General features: G+C 40.7%; 1 pseudogene; it reads left to right on the forward strand.

Annotated features, from left to right (window-relative positions):
* The first annotated feature begins 6717 nt into the window (after positions 1–6717).
* Positions 6718–8009, forward strand: LOC111547425 (annotated as a pseudogene).
* Positions 8010–10160: the final 2151 nt, after the last annotated feature.

Here is a 10160-nt window from a genome sequence, read left to right on the forward strand (position 1 = left end):
TGTGGCCACATAAAAATCATCATGTGCCCTCAGCTTCCTGACCAACCTGGTGCTTCTGCATGTGGTCCTGCATGGCTTGGTGTGCCCCCTTATCTTGGATCTACTTACAGAAACATTACAATAACAAAGAATTCCTGGCCGCAGCTAGTGCTTTCTTGAAAGTGCCAAATCCTGACTGGAGACTAACCAACTCAGGCTATTATAGCAACTCCTGACAGAATAACCCTGATCCCAGGAAGAAGAAGACAACAGCTAATTCCACTGCCTGCAACATCCTGGATAACCAGAGGTTTCTGTTGTTGTTGTTGTTTTGTTTTGTTTTGTTTTGTTTTGTTTTCCTTTCCTTTCCTTCTGAGACTTGATCTTGATCTCACTCTGTTGCCCAGGCTGAAGTGCAGTGGCATGATCTCCACTCACTGCAACTTCCACCTACTGGGTTCAAGTGATTCTTCTGCCTCAGCCTCCCCAGTAGTTGGGACTACAGGCACATACCACCACTCCCTGCTATTTTTTGTATTTTTAGTAGAGATGAGGTTTTGCCATGTTGGCCAGGGTTCTCAAACTCCTGACATCAGGTGATCCACCCACCTCGGCATCCCAAAGTGCTGGGATTATAGGTGTGACCCACCATGCCCAGTCAACCAGAGGTTTTGAGTGTGTCCACACAACAAATTCACTGCTAGCATAACTAGCATTTGAGAAAGCCAGAACACTAAACGCATCTACAACCAAGCACTCTCACAGAGTCTATGTCACCTCCACTAGAACAGGTGCTGGTATCCATGGCTGAGAGACCTGAAGACAGATCACATCACAGTACTCTTTGCAGAAATTCCCCAGCACCAGCCCAGAGCCTGGTAGCCCCACTGGTGGCTAGACCCAGAAGAGCAATAGCAATCATTGCAGTCTGGCTCTTAGGAAGCCCCATCCCCAGAGAAAGGGGGAGAGCACCACATCAAGGAATCAACCTGTGGGACAAGAGAATCTGAGCAGCAGGCCTTGAGTTCCAGACCTCCTAATAAAATAGTTCACCCAAATGAGAAGGAACCAGAAAAGCAATTCTGGTAAGATGACAAAACAGGGCTCTGTAACACCCACAAAAAATCATGCCAGCTCCCCAACAATGGATCAAAACTAACAGGAAATCTCTGAATTGCCAGATAAATAATTCAGAAGGTTGTTTATTAAGCTACTCAAGGAGATACCAGAGAGGGGTGAAAAGCAACTTAAAGAAATGTAAAAAAACAATACAAGATATGGATGAAAAATTCTCCAGAGAAATAGATCTTATTAGAAAAAACAATCACAACCTCTGGAAATGAAAGAAAAACTTAGAGAAATACAAACTGCACTGGAAAATTTCAAGACTAAACTAGAACCAGCAGAAGAATAAACTTCAGGGCTTGAAGACAAGTTTTAGAATTAACCCAATCAGACAAAGACAAAGAAAAAAGATTTTAATAAACGAACAAAGCTTCATAAATGAAGAAGAGATAAAGTCTTTTTCAGACAAAGGCTGAGAGAATTCAGCACTACTAACCCAGAATTAGAAGAAATGCTAAAAGGAGTTCTAAACCTTGGAACAAAACCTTGAAATACACCAAAATAGAACCTCCTGTATTAATCCATTCTCATGCTTCTCTGAAGAAATACCCAAGACTGGATAATTTCTAAAGAAAACAGATTGAATTGACTCACACTTCTGCGTAGCTGGGGAGGCATCAGGAAACTTACAATCATAGTGGAAGGCACCTCTTCACAGGCGAGCAGGAGAATGAGAGCCAAGAAAAGAGGGAAGCCCCTTATGAAACCATCAGATCTCGTGAAAACTCACTCACTATCACAACAACATGGGGAAAACTGTCCATGATTCAATTACCTCCACTTGGTCCCACCCTTGACACATGGGGATTACTACAATTCAACGTGAAATTTGGGTGAGGACACAGAGCCAAACCATATTATTCCACCCCTGTCCTCTCCCAAATCTCATGTCCTCACATGTCAAAACATAATCATTCCCTTTCAACAGTCCCCCAAAGTCTTAACTCATTAACTCAAAAGTCCAGAATCCAAAGTCTTACCTGAGACAAGGCAAGTCTTCAAAACTAATCATGTTTTTCCCCAAATCGCCCCAAAGTCTTAATTCATTCCATTTAACTCAAAAGTCCACATTCCAAAGTCTCATCTGAGACAAGGCAAGTCCCTTAAAATCAAAAGCAAGTTAGTTACTTCTTTGATACAATGGGAGTACAGACATTCGGTGAATACACCCATTCTAAAAGGGAAAAGTTGGCCAAAACAAAGGGGCTGCAGGCCCATACAAGTCTGAAATCCAGTAGGGCAGTCTTTAAACCTTAAAGTTCCAAAATGATCTCCTTTGTCTCCATGTCTCACATCCAGGTAATGCAGGTTAGCTCCCGCGGCCTTGGAAAGCTCCTCCCCTATGGCTTTGCAGGGAATAGCCCCTCTCCCAGCTGCTTTCATGGGCTGGCTTTTCCAGCACACAGTGCAAGCTGTCAGTGGATCTATCATTCTGGTGGCCCTCTTCTCACAGCTCCACTAGGCAGTGCCCCAGTGTGGGGGCTTCAACCCCACATTTCCTCTGCATTGCCCTAGCAGAGGTTCTCCATACAGGCTCCTTCCCTGCAGCAACCTTCTGTCTGGACATCCTGGAATTTCCACACATCCTCTGAAATCTAGGTGGAGATTCCCAAACCTCAATTCTTAAATTCTGTGTGTCCACAGGCTCAACACCACATAGAAGCTTCCAAGGTTTGGGGCTTGCTGTCTCTGAAGCCATGGCCAGAACTGTATCTTGGCCCCTTTTATCCATGGCTGGAGCACCTAGGACACAGGGCACAAAGTCCCTAGGCTGCACACAGCAGGGGGACCCTGGGACCATCCCACAAAACCATTTTTATCTCCTAGGCCTCCTGGTCTGTGATGGGAGGGGCTGCCACAAAGTCCCCGATATGCCCTGGAGACATTTCCCCATTGTCCTGGTGATTAACATTTGGCTCCTCATTACTTATACAAATTTCTGAAGCAGACTTGAATTTCTCCCAAGAAAAAGGGATTTTCTCATCTATTGCATCATCAAGGTGCAAATTTTCCAAATTTTTATGCTCTGCTTCTTCTTGAATGCTTTGCTGCTTGGAAATTTCTTCTGCCAGATAGCCTAAATCATCTCTCTCAAGGTCAAAGTTCCAAAGAACTCTAGGGCATGGGCAAAGTGCCATCAGTCTCTTTGCTAAAGAGTAGCAAGAATCACCATTATTCCATTCCCAACAAGTTCCTCATCTCCATCTGAGACTATCTCAGCCTGGACTTCATTGTTCACATCACTATCAGCATTTTGGTTAAAGCCATTTAACAAGTCTCTAGGAAGTTCCAAACTTTCCTACATCTTTCTGTCTTCTGAGCCCTCCAAGTGTCTAGGAAGTTCCAAGCTTTCCCACATTTTCCTGTCTTCTTTTGAGCCTTCCAAACTGTTTCAACCTCTGCGTGTTTCCCAGCTCCAAAGTCACTTCCACATTTTTGGGTATTCTTATAGTGGCACCCTACTCTCTGCAGTATCAATTTACTTCATTAATCCATTCTCAAGCTGCTATGAAGAAATACCCAAGACTGGATAATTTATAAGGAAAAGAGGTTTAATTGACTCACAGTTAGGCATGGCTTGGGAGGTCTCAGGAAACTTACAATCATGATGGAAGACACCTCTTCACGGGGTGGCAGGAGAGAGAATGACTGCCAAGTCAAGGGGGAAGCCCCTTATAAAACCATCACATCTCATGAAAACTCACTCACTATCATGAGAACAGCATGGGGGAAACTGTGCTGATGATTCAATTATCTCCACTTGGTCCCACCCTTGAAACATTAGGATTAATACAATTCAAGGTGAGATTTGGGTGGGTACACAGAACCAAACCATATTATCTCCTTAAAGCATAAATTTTACTAGGCCTATAGAATAATAACATACACACAAAGCACAAGATACGAAGACAACAACTAACATGATGAATGTAACAGTACCCTACATCTCAATACTAATGTTGAATGTTGTACACGGCCTAAATACTCCACTTAAAAGATACAAATGGCAGAATGGATAAAAATCCACCCAGCAAGTATCTTCTGTTTCTAAGAAACTATCTAACACATATAAGCTCACATAAACTTAAGGTAAAGCGGTGGAAAAAGATACCCCACGAAATGAAAACCTAAAGCAAGCAGGAGTAGCTATTCCGAATATAAAAAAAAAAAAATTGAAGCAAAAAAAAAAAAAAAAAAAAAAAACAGAGAGACATTATATAATGATAAAGGATTACAGGAAAATATCACAATCCTATATATATAGGAGCTCCCAAATTCATAAAACGATGACTACTAGACCTAAGAAATGAGATAGACAGCAACACAATAATAGTGGGGAACTTCAATACTCCATTGACAGCACTAGACAGGTCATCAAGACAGAAAGTAAACAAAGAAATAAACTACCCTAGAACAAATGGACTTAACAGATATTTACATAACATTCTATTCTACAACTGCAGAATATACATTCTTGTCCTCAGCATATGAAACATCCTTCAAGATACACCATGTGATAGGTCACAAAACAAGTCTCAATAAATTTAAGAAAATAAAAATTGGCCGGGCATGGTGGCTCACACCTGTAATCCCAGCACTTTGGGAGGCCAAGAAGGGTGGATCCCCTGAGGTCAGGAGTTCAAGACCAGCCTGGTCAATATGACAAAACCTCATCTCTACTAAAAATACACACACACACAAAAGTCTGGAGTGGTGTCGCATGCCTGTATTCACAGCTACTCAGGGAGGCTGAAACAGGAGAATCGCTTGAATCCGGGAGGCAGAGGTTGCAGTGAGCCAAGATCACACCATTGCACTCCAGCCTAGATGACAGAGAGAAACTCTGTCTCGAAAAAAAAAAAAAGAAAAGAAAATCAAAATTACATCGTGTCCTCTCACACCACAGTGGAATAAAAGTGGAAACTAACTCTAAAAGGAACCCTCAAAACTATACAAATATTTGGAAAGTAAATAATCAGCTCTTGAACGATCTTTGGGTCAACAATAAAATCAAGACAGAAATTTAAGAACTCTTTGAGCTGAACAGTAATAGTGAGTGACAAAACTTATCAAAACTTCTGGGATACAGCAAAAGTGATGCTAAGAGGAAAGTTCACAGCATTAACTGCCTACATCAAAGTCTGAAAGAGCACAAATAGACCATCTAAGGTCACACCTCAAGGAACTAGAGAAATAAGAACAAGCCAAACTGAAGCCCAGCAGGAGAAAAGATATAACAAATATCACAGCAGAACTAAGTGAAATTGAAATAAAAAATATATTTTAAAAATGAAAGAAAAAGCTGATTCTCTGAAAAGATAAACAAAATTGATAGACCACTAGCAAGACTAAACAAGAAAAGAAGAGAGAAGATCCAAATACACTCAGTTAGAAACAAAACGAGATATATTACAACTGATACCAGAGAAATATAAAAAATTTTTCAAGGCTACTATGAATACCTTTACATGCACAAACTAAAAAATGTAAAGGAGATGGATAAATCCTGGAAATATATACAACCCTTCTAATTAAATCAGAAAGAAATAGAAACTCTGACCAGACCAATAACAAATGGTGAGATGAAACCAGTAATAAAAAAAAAATTGCTAACAACAACAAAGAGTCCAGGACCAGATGGGTTCACAAGTGAATTCTACCAGATATTCAAAGTATTGGTACCAATCTTACTGAAACTATTTCAAAAGATAGTGAAATAGAGAACCCTCCCTAAATCATTCTATGAAGCCAGTAACACCCTAATACAAAAATCAGAAAAGGACAACGAAAAAGGAAGACTACAGACCAATATCCCTGATGAACATGGATGCAAAATCCTCAGCAAAATACTAAATACTAGCTAACTGCATCCAACAGCATATCAAAAAGATAATACACCATGATCAAGTGGGTTTTATACCAGGGATGCAAAGATGTTTAACATACTCAAGTCCATAAATGTGAGAAAGAGAAAAAAAATCAAAGCTTAGCACTACAGAAAACCAGGAAACCAGAAAGAGAAAGAAAGAAAGAAAGAAGGAAGGAAGGAAGGAAGGAAGGAAGGAAGGAAGGAAGGAAGGAAGGAAGGAAGGAAAGAAAGAAAGAAAGAAAGAAAGAAAGAAAGAAAGAAAGAAAGAAAGAAAGAAAGAAAACAAACAACCAGAAAACACTTAACAAAATGGCAAGAGTAAGTCTTTACCAGTCAATAATAACCTTGAATATAAATGAATTAAATTATTTAATTAAAAGATATATAGTGGTTAAATAATTCTTTAAAAAATCAAGACTTAACTATATGCTGCTTATAAGAACTCACTTCACCTGTATGAACACACATAGACTGAAAGTGAAGGGGTGAATAAAAGCTACACTTACATCAAATAAAATTAACTTTAAATCCAAAACTGCAGAAACAAAATATTTATCATTATATAATGATAAAGGAATCAGTTCAGCAAGAGGATATATCATAAATATATATGCACCCAGCATCAGTGCACCCAAATATATAAAGCAAACATTAGTAGATCTAAAGAGACTACAATACAGTAATAAGAGGAGATGTCAGGTTGCTGCCATGTTGTAGAATGCTGAAGGCTGGTATGCATTGACATGGCGGTTACTCTGAGTCTCTAGCTAGACTGGCATGTCTGTGTTGCCATTGCTCACTGTGGGTTCATGATCTAGGGGGTGGAGGCCCAGGCCCTATTAGCTGGGAGCTGGACCCCAATTCTGACTAGGAGCCAGAGGAATGGGAGCTACAAGAGGTGGAGAGGTACCGGCTCCTCCCTGGGCCCTCAACTTGAAGCAGGGCCTCGCGCCCTGGCACCCCAGGCCACACCCCCTTGGTTCCAGGAGTCCTGCTGCTACATGCATAGGGGCCCTTGTTTCTTCTTACCTAATGTCCAGAGCACAGTGTCAGGTGTCCAGCTCCCCTAGGACCACTAGTCCCTTCACCAGTGACGTAGTTCATCACCAGTTTAGAGAGAGTTCGGCATGCTTATGGGCAGTTATTGCTCTAGGTGTCAGATTTCTGGGTTTACAGAGCAGCTCTAAGCTGGCAGACATGGCCCAATTGCCCTTGCTATCAAAGAGAAGAGGGCTGGGTGCCCCATGATTTAGCCTGAGGCTCTTCAAACATCCATCCTGCTTCCACACATGGCTTCTACCACTGGTCTTCTACCCTAGCACCCTGCAGTGACAGAAAAAAAGCAATCTGATTCCGGAAAATTTGGAGGCAAATGGAGACACCTGGTGCTCTGCCCAGAACCCTGACATGGGAACCCCTGGTGTAGATCCAGTATTTACATAAGGGATTTGCAGAGTCCTGGTCAGTTCCCAGGTTGGCTGAAGGCTTTGATGTCAGCACTGATGTGATCTCAAGAGTTTTAAAAAGCAAGTTGGTACCCACATTGGAGCTGAAACTGAAGCAGGATCAAAAAGTCCTTAAGAAAACTGGGGTTGCCCACTTGTTCCAGCAGCTTCAGGGCCCTGGAAATACCTCAAAGCCACTCCCTGTAGGGCACTCTGTATCAGGCTGTTTGCTTATGCCAGGGCATGAAGCCTCATCCAAAGACCCGAATCACACCACAGCTTTGAAAGTGATAGAGTCAAACACTCACAGGACAAATGTATCAAGGAGATGGAACGGAAAGAATAAAGGAAGCCAGAATCTGGAGAAAGAGAGCTCTGTGCCTCTTGCTGCAGCCCTAGGTCGTCAGAGAGAGCTGCAGAAGTACGCCAGTGATTCTGAGAGCACTAGAAGAACTGATGATGGTAGGCTGCCAAGTGATCAGAAGCTGGAGAAGTTGAAGGCAGGGCATCCAGGTTGCTTCAGCAGCAAAGTAGTGCAGAGGGGGCAAGAGTTCTTTGACAGCAACAGGAACTTCCGGTACAGAATTTGAGCTGGGGTTTGGCTTGTGAAGATCCCTCGTGAAACACAGCAGAGCAATTATTAACATATATGGAGCAGCCTGTATTTCTGTGTGTGGATAAGCCACCTTAGATTAGGAAGAAGTGATGAGCCTGGACTGTGGAAGGAAAGAGCTGTTTTGAGAGATTCAAACTTCCTGTGGCAGGGCTCCCAGTCTGACCTCTGTAGATCTTCAGTACTCACCCTTCGTGCTTGAGCTCACTATGTGTTGAAAACCAGTTGCTTGTGTTGTTACAATTTTCTGTGATACTTGCAATATGTGTTTGGGAGGAAGCGGGGAAAAAAACAGGGGATGTCAACGCCCCATTTTCAATAACGGACAGATCATCCAAGCAGGAAATCAACATAGAAACAGTGGATTTTGACTGCTCTTCAGACCAAATGGACCTAACAGACATTTACAGAACATTCCGTGAAATAGCTGTGGAATACACATTCTTCTCAACTGCAAATGGAATACTCTCCAGGATAAATATGTTAGGCCACAAAAGAAGTCTAACAAATTTAAGGAAATAGAGATCATATCAAGTATATTTTCTGACCACAATGATATAAAACTAGAAACAATAACAGGAGGAACTTCACAAACTTTGCAAATACATGGAAATTTAAAAACAAGCTCCTAAATAACCAATGTGTCAAAGAAGAAATTGGAAGGAGAATTTAATATTTTCTTGAGAAAAAAGAAAATGGAAAAAATAACATACTAAAACCTATGGGATATACCAGAAACTGTTATAAAAGGGAGTTACACCAATAAACAGCTTCGTTAAAAAACAATCTCTAATAAACAACTTAATGTTGTAACTCAAGACACTGGATAAAAATAAGAACAAGCTAAACCAAAAAATAGGAGAAGAAAGAAAATAATAAAGACCAGAGCAGAAATAAATGAAATGGACACTAGAAAAACAATACAAAAGATTAACAAACACTCAGTTTTTTAGAAAAGATAAACAAAATGAACAATTCTTGACCAGTCGCAGTGGCTCACACCTATAATCCCAGCACTTTGGGAGGCTGAGGCAGGTGGATCAATTGAGGTCAGGAGTTCAAGACCAGCCTGGCCAACGTGGTAAAACCCCATCTTTACTAAAAATACAAAAATCAGCGGGGTGTGGTGGTGCAAGCCTGCAGTCCCAGCTACTCAGGGGTCTGAGGCACAAGCATCACTTGAACCCACCTGGCAGAGGTTGCAGTAAGCAGAGATCATGCCACTGCACTCCAGCCTGGGTGACAGAGCAAGACTCTATCTAAAATAACAAAAAACAAAAAAAGAACAATTCATTAACTAAACCAAAAAAAAAAAAGAGGAAAGACACAAATAAATAAAATCAGGCTTGAATAAGTATACATTAACAAACTGAATAACCAGAAGAAATATATAAATTCCTAGACACATACAATTTACCTAGATTGGATTATGAAGAGAAGTAAATCTAAACAGACCAATAATGAGTGAGGAATTAGAAGCAGTAATAAAAAGTCTCTCATCAAAGAAAAGCCTGGGATCTGACAACTTCACTACTGAATTCTACCAAATATTTAAAGAAAATCTAATATAAATTATTCTCAAACTATGCTAGAAAATTGAAAAGAATACTTCCAAACTTATTCTGTGAGGTCAGTATTACCCTCATACCAAAACCAGAGAAGGATACAATAAAAAAAATAGAACTATAGAGTTTCCTGATGAACATACATGCAAAAATCCTCAACAAAATACTAGCAAACTGAATTCAATAGAATATCAAAAAGATCATTCACTATGATCAAGTGGGATTCATCCAAGGGATGCAGGACTTGTTCAACATATGCAAATCAATAATGTGATGCATCGCATTAACAGAAAGAAGGACAGAAACCCCATGATCATTTCCATAGATGCAGAAAAAAACTGACAAAATTCAACATCCATTCATGCTTAAAAGAAAAAAAACTCTCAACTAATGAGGTATAGAAAGTATATATCCCAATGCAATAAATGCCATATATGACAAACTCACAGATAGCATGAAAAAGCTGAAAACTTTTCCTTTGAGACCTGAAATAAAACAAGGACAACCGGCCGGGCGCGGTGGCTCAAGCCTGTAATCCCAGCACTTTGGGAGGCCGAGACGGG

The sequence above is a fragment of the Piliocolobus tephrosceles genome, chromosome 5, assembly GCF_002776525.5.
Source record: "Piliocolobus tephrosceles isolate RC106 chromosome 5, ASM277652v3, whole genome shotgun sequence".
Classification (NCBI taxonomy): Eukaryota; Metazoa; Chordata; class Mammalia; order Primates; family Cercopithecidae; genus Piliocolobus; species Piliocolobus tephrosceles.